Source organism: Erithacus rubecula (assembly GCF_903797595.1).
Source record: "Erithacus rubecula genome assembly, chromosome: 1".
NCBI lineage: Eukaryota > Metazoa > Chordata > Aves > Passeriformes > Muscicapidae > Erithacus > Erithacus rubecula.
Window position 1 is genome coordinate 83,018,081 of NC_136658.1, and position 17,778 is coordinate 83,035,858.

At 40.9% G+C, this 17,778-nt stretch overlaps 1 long non-coding RNA gene across 1 annotated transcript; it reads right to left on the reverse strand.

The window, feature by feature from the left end:
* Positions 1-10,759: 10,759 nt before the first annotated feature.
* Positions 10,760-12,567, reverse strand: LOC306809410. Its single transcript, XR_013776222.1, has 3 exons — positions 12,397-12,567; positions 11,267-11,518; positions 10,760-10,934 (listed from the first exon to the last, which is right to left on the reverse strand). It is a non-coding gene; the product is annotated as an uncharacterized lncRNA (long non-coding RNA).
* Positions 12,568-17,778: the final 5,211 nt, after the last annotated feature.

The window sequence follows — 17,778 nt, forward strand, 5'->3', positions numbered from 1 at the left end:
TGGTTTTTTTCCAAGAGGGAAAAGACAGCAAGAAAATATGTGCAAATTAAGGTTCAAGAATGGTGATTTTTAGTCTAATTCACTTGGATGTTCTGCTCTGTTAAATGCCAGATAGTCTCTATGGAAATTTAGACAGGAAGAGTTGGGGTTACACATGTTCAGTGTTAAAAACTATCGCTAACATGGATAGAGTTTATTCTCCTAAACTGGCCCAACAGTTTCTATGGGAGTCATCCATGGAATCAGGTTTTGAAGAAGGAATTGAGTTGTGCTCACAGCACTGGGATTTCCTGCATGCCAATCTGGGCAGAGGATACAGAGTTGTGGGATTCTGCTGCCTTTGCTCCAAGAGCTGAGCAAGATAAACTTGGTCTTGTCACTGAGGCCTGTTCTTGGCTGTGCCTTGAAGACCACCAGGAACCAGGTACCAGCTTTGCAAGGAGCATCTGACTGGAAATGTCTTCCTGTGACAAAGGGTCTGGGCAAAAGCACAGCTGAGGACAGAAGAGCCACATGTGAGGTCATAACACTCCCAAGAAAAGCTCAGAGTGTGGCAAATGGTAAGAAAGGCAGTATTAGCAAGAGGAATAGAGAAAAATATGGTCTGAGAAAGTCCTGAAGTCAGCTGGGATGTATATACCATCTGGATCTGGAACTGTTAGCATGGGTTTTTTTCTAGGTAAAGACTATTTTAGCTTTAGGGAGATGGGAGAGGTAGTAGGGTATGAAATAAAGAAATAAGGTCTCAAGAGTAAGCCATAGGCAAAGCTGAAAAATATGTTGCAAATAGAAATCAATCTACCTTATACCTTTTATCCATATTGTACCTGCTATAGTAATCCTCAGCTAAAACTGGAAAAACCAATTGCTCATCCCTGCATAGGAGATACTAGGAAAAAAAAAAAAAAGACAGAAAGGAATTCTCTCTGATATAAACATACTCATAAAGACCTGAGATCTGAATTTGAAGAGGGGGACATTGTCCTTGCTCCTCTCTCCTTGTCCCAAAACAGGATTAACTCACGCCACAAGTTTTTATACATCCATACATGTATTAGCTGTATTATTTCACCTTTTATTTAATTTGTTCCATCACTCCAGTTTTACATATGTCACTGACTTCATTGGGAGCAGAATAGATACATTGCTTTGTACTATCTGAACAATAAACAATAAAAACATAAATGTTCCTTAGATCCAAATCTTTTCTCTGGCAGAAGAGAAAGGTTTCAAAATACTCCAAAAGATGAGTTATTAAATGAGATGAAAGTATATTTCAAACTGTGGTAGAGGTTGACCTGAGACCTAGTGAACAATGGTTTGAATATTTCAAATTTTTCTGAATATTTTTTACACTTTTTTGCATTAGCATTGGGATTCATAAGCCACTCCACTGAAGGGTACAATTGCAAAGGAATAACAGCAAAAGCACCAAGGGCTCCTAGACAATTGCTGCTTCTTGGAATCCTCTCAGACATGCCTTTCTTACATCAATGTAGGTCTTAAGAAAACAGGTGTTTGGGTCTGATACCTCCACAGAGGACAGTGAGTTTAAAAGCACTGCAGCTCTTACATTACTTTAAAACTACTGTAGCTGCTGGTTTGCTCCTTTCCTGGCTGCTGGACACCCCTGGGGCCCACCAATTCACCTCTGCCAGTATGGCTTTGCCACAAGTGATCTATTGAGAGATCCCCTTTGCCTTTATGAAGAACAAACTAAAAAGAAAACCCAAGCCCTTTACAGTAGGATTCAGCTTTTACATTTTAATGACATCAGAAGAACGATTAAACCAGAAGAAGCAACTTGGCAGCAATGTCAGGAGGTGACTGGAATAAAATACTTAATGTTGATCAGCAGTACTCCACTTAGTTTGTCTGTCTGGAATCCTACATATTGTGGATACTACTTGTGAACTAGGTCTTGAACTAGTTTCTGCATGTGCCTCAGCACTGGTTTGCAAATACATCTCTAGGAGCTTTCTTACCTTGCTGTTCCAAGAAGCAGGGGGGTTTTTGGATTGATATTTGCAGCATAAAAAGTGACTAGGAAAAAAATAGACCAAAATAAGCTGACTTTTTGCTAGTACACAAAGAAAGTACAAAGAAAAAATGTTATTGTTCTTAGATAGAACTGAAAGTCATGGCATTATACAGATAAAGAAATACTTGGAAACACATTAGGACTATGATATTCCGGCTGAGACATGGAAATAACTTGTCTTGTTGGTGCTCATTTTCAGACAACAGAAATGAAATCATGTCTCCAGCGTGGAAAGGTCAGCCAACAAAATGTTGTTAAATTCATCAAACTGTGCTCCCCACTGAGTAGCTGTCACCGGTGTGCACTAAAGTAACATGGGGGCTGAGGGTGTTTTCACCCAAAAAGCACAACGTGGCCAGAATAGAAGCTGAAAAAAGTGCACTGATCTTTTTATTTCCTGTGTACTGAGAAGTGGGATTCCCTAGATGAAACTTAGCATATATCTTTCTTTCCTTCCCCATCTTTTATCTGGCAAAATAATGCTTAATGGCTTTAGAAAGAAACCAGTGTTCCAGCCAGCATCACCTCGCAGTAACAAGATGCAAGAAAGTTCTCCAAGTTTTGAGTTCAATATTTTTACTGAGCAATAAAATATAAGCCAATTTAACTGTTCTCCTGAAACCAAGAAGAAAAAAATATTCTGTAGAAAATTTTGTAAGGAGATCCTTATACATTTTGAAACTGGTTCAAAGCTACAACCATAATTTTCGCAGCATCCACAGATTAGATGACATTTACAACAGTTTTTAATTAAATTTACTTAATTTAGATATTTATCAGCCAGAATCCATTGGCACACTTTCTTCCATCTTTTTTAAAGGTTAAATGAGCAATATGTGTAATGAGGTCTTTAAGGGAATACAAATTGTGTCAGCCTCGAATTATCCCAGAAGCCGGTTCTGTTCTGGAGGATTTGTTGAGCGCTGGCAGAAGGGAAGGTGCCTCCTGCTCACTCTGCTGACACCAGAGTGCAGTGTCTGACCTTCACACTGGCTGCTCCTGCCCAGGTTGAAGCCTGTGGTGTGATTACAGCACAGTTATCTGACTACAGGATCTGTTCACAGTCCCAGCCTCTCACAAACACCTCTCTTACTGCTGCTTCTAGGAGTCTTAAAGATACCATGAGGTAATGGCTGAGGACGGTTTTCTTAAAGACTCCTCAGGAGACATGGAGCTGGGACAAGACCTTCTGAAGTGTGGTAGTGTGGGGGTTGAAAGACTAATGCAAGCACAGCTTTGCATCTCTGGAACAGCTGAGATGCTTTGCTGAGGATTGAGTGGAAGGAGAGCAAGGAAAGTAATGTCTTTCTCCATCCCCAAGATGAGCACCCATACCTTTCTTCCTTTCCATTAGAGCTGCACTCTGCACCTGCATTGACCCTGCCGTTCAGCACCTTTCAAAAAGTGTTTGGTGAAGCATGTCTTGGAAAGAACATTATCACAAGCCAGCACAAAGCAGAATGAAATGCACTATGAAAAGGGCAATTACAGTGAAACTACATATGAGAGTTGCAGATGGACGCAATATGTAGTTGAATGACTAACAAGGAAACACAGTAGATGGCCTCCTAACAGCACATGGACCATATGGTGCAGCAAAACTTGGGGAATCGTTCTCATCAGCGTGGCAGCTTTATAAACGCCAAGGTAAAAAAACACATGAGCTCTTCTGAAAGTCTCAGTATCTCATCTCGAGCTGACAGTTTTCTTCAAAGCTAGCCTTATGTGTTCAGATAATTCAGTGCTGAATGTGCTGACAATAAGATGGGACGAAGATTCCAGTGAAAGTCCATACAAGATGGTAGAACTCTCTTAAATTCACTGAATCAAATAAATCTGGCATCAACACTGGTTAGACATTGGTTAAGCTATCTTCACATTCGTTTTTACTTCTTCAAACAATTTGGTGGTAATAAATTGCATCCAATAACACATACTTAATTACCCCACATGCTAGAAATAATCAGCCCTGATTTTTCCTGTCCAACTATGTATTGCAATTGTGTAGGAATGGCCCTCAGCATAGGTAACTCACATACCAGTTGTTGTAAACAAATACTCAGATAATCTGGACTGTCACATATTGAGAAAAATGGAGCTGAACATGGGGGAATTAGAGGCAGAGAATGGCTGAGGAGAAAGAAGCTCAGTGGTGAACTTCCTTTTATATTATCCCATTACCATCATCATTATTATTACTACTACTACTAGTAGTAGTAGTAGTAGGAGTAGCAGTAGTATTGATCAGCTGGGGCTTTATCTGGGTCCTCCAGCACAAAAGATCTTGGGAGATGCTTGGTTGCCCATCTGATTCAGATACGTCTACCTGGGCTTGCTGAATAATTACTTTTGGTCCTGACCATATGCCTGCCAGAGTCTTTGAGAGTTGTTATCCAGCAGTGGAGGTCGTAGGTTGTATTGGTAGCTTCTTGTCAAAAAATGTGATTAAAAGATAAGAACTGTATTCTTGTGATGGGTTAAGCAGTACCAAGCATTTAGTCTTTGCTTGGTTTGTCACTTGTCTTTGGCAGTGTCAAAACCACTGTTCTGAAGTCTGGGGTCCGGAGATCATTGTGTTTGTCTTATTTGATCCTGATTATCTTAAACAATCTGACAAGACACTGGGAAATGGAAACATGGCATTATTATTCTGCAGAATAAAGGATTTTATGTTCTAGTGTATTTTTGGCAAAATAGAGCAAGGATTTAGCAGACAGCTCTTAAGCAATATGCTAACTTATTTCTTTCTGTCCAAACCGTAAGCTATATGACAGCTGCCTTTCTAATGAGAAAAATGCAGTAATCATCACTTGCATGTAGTGGTTGGCAACAGTTGTTTGAATTTCTGGTGAGCATAACTCTCTGATCTGTTTTTCTTGTGGTAGTTTACATACAGTTTCTAAAGTTTGCATTGTTAGTCATACCTATATTTAGAACTTTCATTAACGATGACTCAAGAGAAGAAGAAAAAAGTAAAGAGAAAAGATATGACTGTAAAGCTCAGTAGCAATGAGAAAAAAATGATGTCCTGAATTTCATTCTGTGGCAATGTGCATCTTGAATTCAAATTGGAATTAATTTAAGCAGTCAAAAATGTTTTAAAAATAATTGACAGTGCAGAGAAACTAATTTATAAGCTGATTTTTATACATTGACTTTTGCTTTAATTGCTGTAAGTGCTTTTTTCCCCCTGATTAAAAAGGTGTTAAGGGTAGCTTAAGGCAAATGTATTCAGTTATTTACTTTAAGTAAAAAGCTCTGATTGCATTTGCCAGGTAGATGGGGCAGATGGGGAATACTGGTTTAACTTTTCATCAAAGAAGGGACAGTAAATCAAAGAATCATAGAATAAAATCATAAACTCATGTTGGCATAGGAAGCTTCATGCTGACTGGCAGCTTTGCCATTGCAGTCCCAAATGGCATGATGAAGTTTCAGTCTGAATGATCCGATGAACGTGGATTTGCATGGCGGTGGCAAAGAAACTGCAGGCAGCGTGGCATGGCCAGCTTTGGTTGGCCTGAGCTCCAGCTCATTGGGTGAAATGGAGTGCCCCTTATAGAAAACTTTCTGTGTTCATTTTTGCCTTCCCTTGCCTGGGTAGAGCAGCACCCTGGTCCTCCAGTGTGGTGTCTCCCTATAGCATCACCGGCTGTCCTGTCAACAGCTGGGATCCTGCACAAATAAGCAAAACATGAGTGGCTTAAGAAGAAGCTGCAAAGATCTCTGTTACAGATTCACAAACTTCATGCAGCCATCTGGATCTTTCATCTTCTGTGGTATTTCATGTTAATAAAATGTACAGAGTAGGCTTTTGTGCAGAAACAAGAGAATAAAAAATACCGTGAAAAGATAGGAACAAATAAGGAGAAGAAAGAAAAATTCTGTTAAAAATACATCTGTATTCATCAGATTATACATCTGATTACATCATCTGTATCACAAATAAATGTAGTTAGTATGTGGATTGTGTAAGAGATTGGCCTAATTCTGCAGTAATTTTACTTCCAGTGCTGCCCTTTGACTCATCCTTTAAAGATGAAAATGCAAAGTTTTGGCAAATTTCCTAAAAAGGACTTCTACATTATTTTAATGGTGAGATGCTGCCCAGAATGAATTTAGTCAGATGGATAGTGCAAGGTCACTCCTAGGCATATTTCACAAGAAAAGATTAATTTATAGTTGGTGTAAATCAGTGCAGCTTGAGTAGAGTCAATTGCATTACTCTTGCTCAGTTCAGGCCTTGTAGTCAGATTGCCTCTGGAATATGAAGTATATCTTGTCTACCATCAGCTGAGAAGCTAATTTAATTTTTCTAAATGATAAAAAAGAGGGACCAAGCTTTCCTTTCATAAGGTAAGAGAAACAAATATGCATTTTTGAGGAACTCTGGGGAACATTTAAATGAAAAAAAAACCAATCCTGCAGAAAATGTCATGTCATTGATATAATGGCAAAAAAGCATCTGCTCAGGGAGCTGACACCCAGGAGCAGGTAAGGAGGTAGTGGCCAGCTGAAGAGTAGCAATATTTGCCAGTGGGATTCAGTCACAGAGATGTAACAGGGCCATTGACTCCTCTCTCAACACAGAACTTCCAAGAGTGGGGAGTTCAGCAGAACCCTGACATGCTTCCAATGTGCTGGTGCACAGCAATGCCAGATCCAGTGCCTTGTTTTGAACCAGGAAAGTGGTTTTTTAGAAGGACACACTCCCAGCCTCATTGGTGATTTGTCCATACAGCTAGTTCAGTTTACAACCACTCTTCTCACAGCCAAGGATTCTGAGTAGACTTGCAAAAATTCAATTTGTGTGGGGTGTTTGAAAATGGGCATCTGTTAATTTACTGAAATATCTCTGTAGCACATGAATCAAAGCCTCCTACCTGGAGGTAGGAGTAGTCATTGTCCATCGACCTGTCAGGAAATTCAGCATTGAAGGGGAACAAAAAGCCTACATATATGTATGCCCACAAATCCAGACACCCATCAATGATCCATAGCTGGAAAATCCCAGCTTTAGATGTATTTTGCTATTCTAGTAGAAAAATTGATATTCTGATAATCTCAGATTTCCTGAAAATTAGGCTTGTAATATCAGTTACCCACCAAATGCTCTTTGGGAAGACTGTGTGGCAGTAATATAGATGGAAAATATTTTCCCTTGTATTAAGTATAACATTGTTATCTGGAGATTATGAATTACTTCTGATTTTTTCATGTTTATTTCTCTGAGACAGATGAGCGGAAAATGAAATAGCTCCTCATTATAACTAAGTATGCAACTTCAGGGAAAAAAAAGGAGCATTTGCCAGTATTTTGAAAAGGCTTAAAGACTAACCCGTATGGTGCCTGTGCCAGAAGACAGTAAACAAAATAAAAATGCAAAAAGAAGATGTTAGAAATTATTTCCTAACAACTAACCCTAACTAACAAGGAACCACAGTGATTCTCTGTTTTCTTCATGAAGATAAATCTTGCTGTTGTTAATTAGATCCAAATGCCTGTGTTTTGATATGTTACATTGCTATTTAACAAAGGAAGAAGTTTTGTGAAATGTCCTCCCAAATAAATAATTCTGAACAGCAACTTAATGCCAATATCAAAGTTGCTTCAAAATGCCTATGCTCAGAAGTATTCATTTCTTGGGAAGACGCTGTAGGGTGTTGCCAGTGTTGATGAATTTCAGATTTTGATTCTGAGATCCAAGCACTGACTAATAAAATAGGTAACAGCTGTCTGTGTAACTGTGCAGACTACTACCACCATTCATTTGTTTTTTCAAGGTGGAAGTATTTTTCTAGTAAGTTTCAAAATCTCTTTAAAATACAGCTTCATGGAGGAAAAGATTACTTCTATGCTGACATTCTGGGGTTTCTGCCATCGCAATGACAAGTAGCTCAAATGTGCTCTGTGTACTGGCAGAAGAACAAGGTTTCTGAGTGTCAGCCTGGACAGGGAGGAAGCTGGTGGCAGTGGGAGGTTGCCTGGGCCACCCCTGGGGTTAGTGGCACATGTGACAGATGTGAAATGTACTTTGCCCCAGCATAAAGAAACAAGAAACGTTTCTCCATTCGTTTTTAAGCTACTTCTCTGATCTCTGCGTTTCTGTTTCTGTTTCATGCTGTTTCCATGCAACATAGGATTCAACAACCTAGCAAGATGTTGCTATTGAAAAGCCAACCCCTTTTTCTGCAAAACCACTAGTCAAAGTCTTTTGCTCAGCTATCACTGACTGGCTGGGTTTTTTTCAGATATTAAGAAAGAGATGCGTCTTTTGAAGGACCTCCTCCTCATCTCATGATTTTCTAAAAAAATTCCTCATATTTACCTCTGTTTCCAATTCATATAATCTGATTTAACCACATATCATGCCAAAATGCCACTTTACACTGCCCTGCTGAAATTAAGAGGGTGAAAGCCCAATACCTGCTTAGATTGTCTGAGTATCCTTCTCAGGAACATGCAGAAGACCCCCACCAAAGCAAATAATGCAAAACACCTGCTAGACTTGCAGAGTCCATTTCGTCTCCAATAGACAAGATCCCCTCAGAGTATACACCAATATGTGACAGAATACAAAAAATGGACTTAAAAGCCAGAAGAGTAAAGTGTCTCTCAGGAGACAAAAAAAAAAAGCATAAATTAATGGTCTCCCAGGAGACAGAAAAACATATCATACCTCAAGAGAAATTAAATATTTAAAGAGGCTTTGTCAACCTGCAGGGGCTCCTGAGTGCCTGCTCCTCCTTGAAGATGCCCCCAGGACTAGAGATTCTTTTCTCTTTTCTTTGAAAAAGAAAAAATGAAACCCTGACTTAGCTATGAAGTCAAAGCCTGGGATGCCTTGGCGTGACTCCTGCACCCCCTGCATTCCCTGCAGCCCTGTGGTGCAGCCCCTTGCAGGACTGTGCTGGGTGCCAGGTGTCAGGAGGGACAGTGAGGTGCGCTGGAATGTTATTTAGCAGGGCAGTGGCAGAGGGAAGTGTGAGGGCTTGGCACCCTGAAGATGTGCACAAGTCTCATCCTCTGCTTCCTAGTTCTGGGGTCCCCAGCATAAGAAGGAGGTGTATCTCTTAGACAGAGTCCAGAGGAGGGCCACAAAGATGATCAGAGGGCTGGAGCACCTCTCCTACAAAGAAAAGGCTGGGAGATTTGACACTGTTTAGCCTGGAGAAGAGAAGGGTGCAGGGAGACCTTATGCACTTTCCAGTACCTAAAGGGGCATGCAAGAGAGCTGGAGAAGTACCTTGTACAAGGACATGTAGCAATAGGACAAGAGAGAATGGCTTTAAACTGGAAGAGAGAAAGTTTGGACCAGATAGTAGGAGGACATTTTTTACTGTGAGGATAGTGAGACACTGGAACAGGCTGCCCAGAGAAGCTGTGGATACCTCACCCCTGAAATTGTTCAAGGCCAGTTTAGATGGGGCTTTGAGCAAGCTGCTCTGGTAGAAGGTGCCTCTGCCCATGGCAGGCAGATTGTCACTAAATAATCTGTAAGTTTCCTTCCAACCCACTCAGTTCTGAGATTCTATGGTTCTAACACATCTCCTCAATTGGGAAGTTGTGGGGTGGGGGGCCCAGAAACAGCACTGCAGGGCACCATTAAGTAGCTCTGCATCTGCTTTCCATTAATCACATCACATATAAGTTGGCAAGCAAGGGTATGAGAAATTGGGATTTACATGTTAGCCAGCTCCAGCATGCAGCTACCTTGTGTTGCAATTAGTATTTCTTTTTAAAATACTTCAGGCTCTGCAGAAGGCAAGCCACTGTTCTGCAGCATGGGGTGGTTTTGGCATGTATCATGTCCCAGAGATGAGGTTTGTGGGAAACTCCCTTAAAAATCATCTGTTTTTTAACTCAACAGAGCTGACATTTCAAAGCACTAAAGAAAGGTTCTGCTGTCATTGCTCACACGCTGGCACAACCACGCTCTGCGCAGTTAGGACGGCGTTCTTCACTTGTGCTCTGAGACAGGGCTCCTGTCTGAGTGCACAATCTTTACTCAGTGTCTGGCACAGCTGAATCAAACTGCAATCATGTCTTCCCACTGCGTCTCCACAGGTTGATAGCCACAGACCCTGATTTCTAATGCAATGAGGCATTGCTAGTAAGGATGACTCTTCTCTTTAGCTTAATAAAAATATGCTCCGTCCACGAATGGGACTGAAAGAAGCCAAATTTTAGGGAAGAGGAGAGAATTCCCAAATTAGATTTTAGTATCTTCGGTGGAAAAAAACCCAGACCAAACCCAACAACAAAAATGTTATCCAAAATCCAGATAATTAAAAAAACTGCAGTTAAAATATTTTGAAGGGTGCTCATTTCTCATGGAGTTGAGCCCTCAATACTAAAGAGGATACTATCTCCCACTCTTCCAAATTATTATCCTATTGGCATGTGTTACCACAAATCCAGGACCGGGCTAATTAAAATTGTTTTGTTGCTAATGACAGTGCATCTTCTTTCACTAAAGAGTTCAAACTGCAGCCTTCTTCTTGATCTGCTGTGAGATTTTTTAATCTCTAAATTAGAAGAAAAGCATATGCCCTTTTAATGCCTATAAGAATTTGAGCTCATTAATGCAAAAAAAAAAAAAAAAAAAAAGGAAAAAAAAAAAGAAAATAAAAAAGAGCAGGATTTCTATTATAGCTGTTCTTTAATTATGGAACAGCATGTGCAAGAAGACTCTTTACTCACAACCGTATCCTCAATTCTATTACACATTTTAGCAGCGAATGCATGTAAAAGAAAAACAGCAATAGACTGTGGAAATTGTCCAGAGCCCTGCTCTCCTAGGGAAAAGATGCCAATGGTATTTTTGTACTGCTACTCCTCAGCAGCCTCTTTGCACTTTCCTCTGGGTTACATGCACAGCGTGACTCACTGCCTGATGGTTTCATTGAAACAGAAAAATATAGACACAGTAATGATTACATTCAATCATAAACTACAATCAATACAGCAGAGTTTAAATGTTCTGCACCCTATCAAGCCACTGCATGTTCCCCCCCCCCCCCCCCCCACTCCACCTCGTGCTATTCCCTGGAGAAATGACTTTTCATTTCTAAAAGATAACAGTTGTTCCAAGTGTTTTAGCAAATGTAGTTGAGTCTCTCAGAATGAAATATGTAGGTCAGAGCAGGAGGCATTCATTGTTTTCTTTGATGTACCTTCACGTCAGCCCTTCTTTGGATGGAAAAGCTACTTCATGATATTTACTGACTGCCTTGTGGGAGTCTCACTGGAGACAGCAATCCCCCCAGGTTCATCCAGGGGCATGAGTACAGTGTTCAGACCATAGACTTTGTGGCCTTTTATTTATGGACATCAGGATATAAATCTCAAATTACTCCTTGAATGAAGACAATTATCTTGAAGAAATCTTTGTTTGTGTACATCACACTGCCAGGGTAGAGTTTGGCAAACTCAGAGGCTCGGATGAGAAACAGCTCTCAGGAGATCCAGGCGAGACTGAAAATAGGATGGGGTAGGGAAAGGATGAGGGGAACACAGGCAGGTTAGGATACAGGAAGCCTCTCCAGGAAAAGTAATAAACATGACTTTTGGTCCTAAGAGACACTGTCCCCTCTGTGCTGATCACAGTTCTCTAAGCAAAATACCCTGTTTTCAATAACAGTAAAAAATCTGGTTTTAGGCATTTCTTGCTCTTCTGCAAGGATCTTCAAAGGAGAGATGCCCAAAGGAGTCGCTTCTGCCCTATAGCTCTGATTCTCTAAAAATATTAGACTGCAGTATCTCCCATCACAGGTCAGAGGACATACCAGAACACACCCCAGCAAACTCAAATTCCTGTTCACTTAAAAACCACCTTGCACTAGGAGCTAGAAAAAAAAAAAAAAGAAAAAAAAAGAAAAAAAAAAAGAAAAAAAATCCCAACTCTTTTTCTCTTAGCAATGATAACTGCCTAAAGATGAAAAATAACTCCCAGAAGGCCAGTAAAAAATTGAATCATGCTAACAAACCCTAAATAAAGGTTGCAATTCCAACATGTCCTCTGTTACACTTGGGATGCACAGTAAGTGACAGCAGAATAAATCAAATCCCTGGAGTTTCATCATGAGGTTAAAAGAAATATGATATCACTTTAGCTATTCATACTTCTTTTTTCTTCCTCAAATCTTGGAGATGTTGGATTCTATGCCATTCACATTAGAGTTGGAAAAGGACTAGTGGAAGGAGTAGTGCAACTTTCTAAAAAACATCCCTCTCTTTTTTTTTTTTTTTTGGTCGTATATCAGTGTTCCTAGTTTCATCTTACTGCCAGTCTCCTTTTCTTCCTCTCCCCCCCCGCTCTGTTTCCTCCTCCCACTCGTTAGTCTGTTCAGCACCTTCAGTGAGTCATTCAGAGCAGGCTGACAAGGGAAGTGAAGTTCGACTTCATGTAAAGTTCCTGCAGATCCCTTGTGCTGTGTGGTTTGCTGGGCACTGCTCTGCTTCCTTCTCCATCCCCTAACCTAGGCTGGGATGGACTTCACTTCTGAGGATGTGCATTTGGGACCACGAGTCCTCTGCTGCACCTGAAAATATGTATTGTAGGCAATGCTGTCAGAGCTCAAACAGGAGACTGCAGGTGAAAATCCAGAATTTACACCCCGAAAAGGCTGCAAGCCCAAACCTTAATTATGTCATGTTAATTTAAACCCAAGGGAAAGAAGGAGTAGTCCCAGTACTTGCTAGCTCTGTCTCCTGTCTCTCCCCACCACTGAATATGTCACCCTTAAAATTTCTAAAATGGATTTTGCCTTATCACAAGAAGTGTCAGCAGAGGCCACAATATTTAGGTCACAATAACTTACTGTACAACAATTCCTGAAGCAAGGAGTGAGAGCTGTATTCTTTGACCCCATTTCAGCAACATCTATAAGTATGTGTCTAACCTCAAGCACACAGCAGTTTTATTAGTTAAAAAGCACATTCCTCAACCAGATTTTAGTGTGTGATGCAAATCTGTCCTTTAACTGTCGGGCTGAGATTTTGTGATGTCTCAGCAATAGTTGCCTGGCCCAGGAGAGGTACTGTTACCAGTCTGGTAGTGAGGCACGACTCTGGCAGTGGAAAGGGTTACTGAGGCATAAAGGCTTTGCAGAAACTTCTTTGTTGAAGACAGAGTTGCTGAGACACTAATGATGACCTAGAGACCGCTCCTCCATGGCTCAGGGGCCTGATTCTTAACTGATCCAGCACAGCACTTTCCTACTGTGTTTGTTCTGCTTCCACTTTAGCATGGTGGTAAGCCCATGTACCGGAGTTGGTGGATTCCAACTTTTTTCCTGGAGACTTTTTATTGGAAATTTTAAAATTTGGATTTGTTTTCTCTGGATGTCTGTGCAGGTGTGTCCCTCACTGCTATAGCTCTTCAAGCTGAACTTTGTGTTGTGCTGTGGGTTTGGGTACCCGCTGGGCTCCTTGGGTACCTGAGGGTGTCCTATGCAAGCAACAGAGCCAGATCACAGCAGCAGCTGCCCAGAGAGGTCCTAGGCCAGCCAGGACTGTCTGCTGGGATTTGGGTGCTTTCTGAATGGATGCCTGAATTGTGTCTCAGTTTCAACACAGACATTAAGGAAGTGATTTGGATTGTGCCCTTAGCACTTAACTCTTAAATAAATCTAACTCCATTCCAGCTGTTGCTGAATTGGCAATAAATCCTCCTTGCACTTTTACAAGTCCTATAGATGCAGCTCTTAACAAGGCTTAGGGAACTCTTAAATATACTCCATTTTCTAAAACCTGGGAAAATCTTGGCTTGTTATGAGGAGAAGTCTGGGAGTGATTACTGCTCGCTCTTTAATGTACATTTAAGTATTAGGTCAGTTCAGAAAGATGCATAAATTACTGAAACCAAACTGTTGAGTTAATAAGATTGATATTTTCAAAACCTTATGGTTCCATTTTAAGTTCCCATGGTATTAATGCCAGCAGAATAACTTACTGCAACTGAAGCACGCCACATTCGGGGCTAAATTATGCTAAAATAGGTCAAGCAGCAGTGAAGGCAGTTATTTTGACTGAACTAGGGTTAACAAGATGCATGTAACAAATGCCTCAGGAGAACAATCACATGCACTCGCTGCACATGATACCACAGCAGGATACCCATAGCTTCAGGTTCCAGCTAAATGGCATCATGGTGTGCTCTTTCGGGCAAGAAAATAGTTTTACAATTGTTTGAATATGATCCCTTCAGTTTACGTGATGTAACCTGACAGTTTAAAGGGTCCCATAAGTACGTTTTCACTGAAGCTGACACAACTTCTACATACTCAACTAGGCTGTTTTTAACTTAAAGCAGAGGGAGAGCAAAGAAGTAATTAATGAAAGAGCTGATACCTTCTGAGACTCCTGGCATGACAGCTTGCCCAGCTGCCTTTCCACTTGTTTTTGAAGAAAGAAAGAAAGAAGTCAGGAGGCACAAATTACCCTGAGGTATAAAAATTGGACTGAAACTGAAGTACAGCATCTGAACATCCTTGGAATTTTAGGTAAAAGTAAAGAAATACACTTCCAGATTTAGCCTTCTTTGTAACATCAACAAAACAAAAACAAAGACTTTCCCTCAATTTCTTTGATTTTTCAGCAGCTCCATACATCTCTTATGAAATAATATGTAATTTTATCTCCACTGTCTTACTTTGCCTCGCTTTCCTTTCCCTTCCCCCCCCCCCCTCTTTTTCCTTTCTTTTCGAAAAGTCTCTATTATGAATTACAGCACTTGACTTTTGAACACTTCCATCAAAGCTGTGTGCTAGTGAACAAATGCCTTACAGTGAAAAAATGAAGCAGAGGAAAACACACAGACATATTGATTGAGCCAGCTCTCACCTGGGCCCTGGGCCCAAACACCTACACATAGACACTTTGTGCATAAACCATTTCCACATCTAATATTCCAGATCCATGTCATTTTTCAGACATACAGAACACACAGCATTGTAAATTTAGGAATATTTATGAATATGTGTTCCATTTTGCTTATTTAAGAGCACAGGATATTTTCTGTAAAGCTGCTTGATCATATTGAGTGCTAAAAATGCTATAAAATTCCCAGTCATTACAGATGTGTACATTTTAATGAGGGATTTAAAATATATTATTTACCTGAATAGAGAAAAAGGATATAGGTAACAAACATGAACTCTAGAAAAGTCACTTAAAGACACCATTTCTGTACAAAAATAAACTTTCTACTGTAGCAAACCCACCATTTAGTCTATTTTATTCATTGAAAGTTTCTATAGTATTTTCACATCTGGTTGGGCTGCATTTAAGGCGATGTAGAGAGAGTGCAAAAGAGACACTGATGAACAATCATCTCACTTCCAACTTTGGGTGGTATAAAGACTTGTAAAATACAGCACAGGTCTTTTCCAAACAGAAGCACTGATTTAACAAAACCAATGATGTTCTGTAGGGTTGCATTACTTTATCAAATCTGTTTAGAGAAGACAACTACTTTATTTTTCCCCTTGACAGTACAGAAAGCTCAATTTCAATACCATTAGTTCTACTTTTATTTCAAAACAGAACATTGAAAAGCTTTGATTACTTGTAATATACTAGATTACATGTAAAAATTACTTTTTTTCAGTGTTTTAATCTTGTTCCAACTGAAGGCTACATCCAACTAGTATAGATGGTTAAATTTGTAAGGAAAAAATCCCATATTATTGTCCTGCACAAAAAATTAGGAAATCCCCATTTCTTCAGCAGTGATGCATGTCAACTTTTCAGCATTTCAGACAAGAGAAGAACTCCAGGTTTTGGACACTGGAAATTCAGGGGGGGTTACTGTCTGTCACAGCTTTGATTAATTTTATTGCTGAAATTGGTTTGGAATGAAGGTTTTAATATTGTCTTCTCATTTCAGTAATTGGGTCTAGCAGAAAGACCTTTTTCTTTCTGTTTAGAAGCTATTTTAGTCTGCCTTTGTCAAACCAAACTGGATTCACCTACCTTGAGACACATTTCCCTTTACCATAAATGAAATGTGCAAATTATCTATGATAATTAGATTTGACCCAGTTACTGGATTTGGGAACATCCTTCTATCTTGCCTGGAGCTGAGCATCCCTACAGAAAGCAAATCTCATTGTTAAGACAGGGTATAATCAGGGTTAAAAACCTTTCATCAGAGGCACAGAAAGAGATGTAAGTGAACTAGCACGATTCCATTGCCTGACATTGGCTGTTATTTTCCTCTGAGCAGTGAATTATTCATTGCTAATGATTTAGAGCTCTCTGCCTTATCTACATGATGACAGCTCCTCTCCCCTCCTGCCATGTACACACCCAACCACAACAAGAACACTTATGACAAATAAGTGATGTCACATCCTCAAACTTACTTAAAAAGTATCAGCTATGAATCAAATGCCTCAACTAATCCTTCCTCAGCCATCTTACAACTTCAATAAGTCGAGGGGTATCAATGGCTGAGCATTACCACCTTTGCTTGGAGATAAGCCCTATACACACAGCAGTGTAACAACACCCGATGGGAAACACGTGCCTGAGAAAACCCCCATAGCAAGATTACATTGTGCTAAGAAATTCCATTTGTTGGCTGGCTGGCTCCAGAAATGTTATTTATCCCTTTTGAGCTCCCAAGTTAAAATGCAGGGGCTTATCTGCTCGAAGCATAATCTTGTACCAAACCAGCAAGACATTTAGATTCTGTTGAACTCTCCGTGAGTTGCCATCGTATTCTTAGCACAGACTTTGGGATTAGCTGACATCTGCTCCCTGAACTTGTTTTTTGGGCGGGTTTTAGGTCAATAGAGGAAAAAAGTGAAACCTTTCTATGCAACACTGAAAAAGGAATAAAATGCATTTTCTTTCGGTGATGTATTCTCTTGGAGTTGCTGCAAAACAAAAGGATTCTGTCCAAAGTTTTCAACAGTAATGGCTATTAGTATAAAATCCTGGTTTCTGATGAAATACAAATAGCAATAAAGATCATGGATATTTGCTTCCTGATTGGGAGCTCCATCCTGCACTCCTCTGAGGGGCTCAGTGCCCTTCTTTCACATCCTTTGAGTGGAAACGGGAGCACTCATAGAATCATAGAACATCCTGAGCTGGAGGGAGCCCACGAGGGTCATCAATGTCCAGCTCCTGGTCCTGCACAGAGCCATTCCCAAGATGTGTCTGAGATCATTGTCCAAACACTTCTCCAACAACTCTGTTGGGCTTGGTGCCATGACCACTTCCCTGGGGAGCCTGTTCCAGTGCCTGACCACCCTCTGGGTGAAAAACCTTTTTCTGCTATCTGATCCAAACCTCCCCTGACACAGCTTTGTGCTGTTCTCTCGTGTTCTGCCAGGGATCACTGGGATATCGGTGCTGGGCCTGCAGACCCTGACGAGGTCTCCCCTCAGCCTCCTCCAGGCCAAACAGGCCGAGTCGCTCCTCACACACCTTCCCCTCAAGGCCCTTCACCTCTTTGCAGCTTTGGACATCTCCAACAGCTTTATTGGTTTTTTGTGCTGTGTCACCCAGAGCTGCCCCCAGCACTGAGGTGAGGCTGCCCCAGCCCAGAGCAGAGCAGACAATCCCCTCCCTGCCCAGCTGTGGTCTGTCCCTGATGTCCCCAGGCCCTGGTGGCCTCCTGGCTGCAGGGCTCTGCTGACTCTTGTTCAACTTGCCACTGACCAGGACCCCCAGGCTCCTTTCCCCAGTGCTGCTCTCCAGCCTCTTGTTCCCCAGTCTGGCTG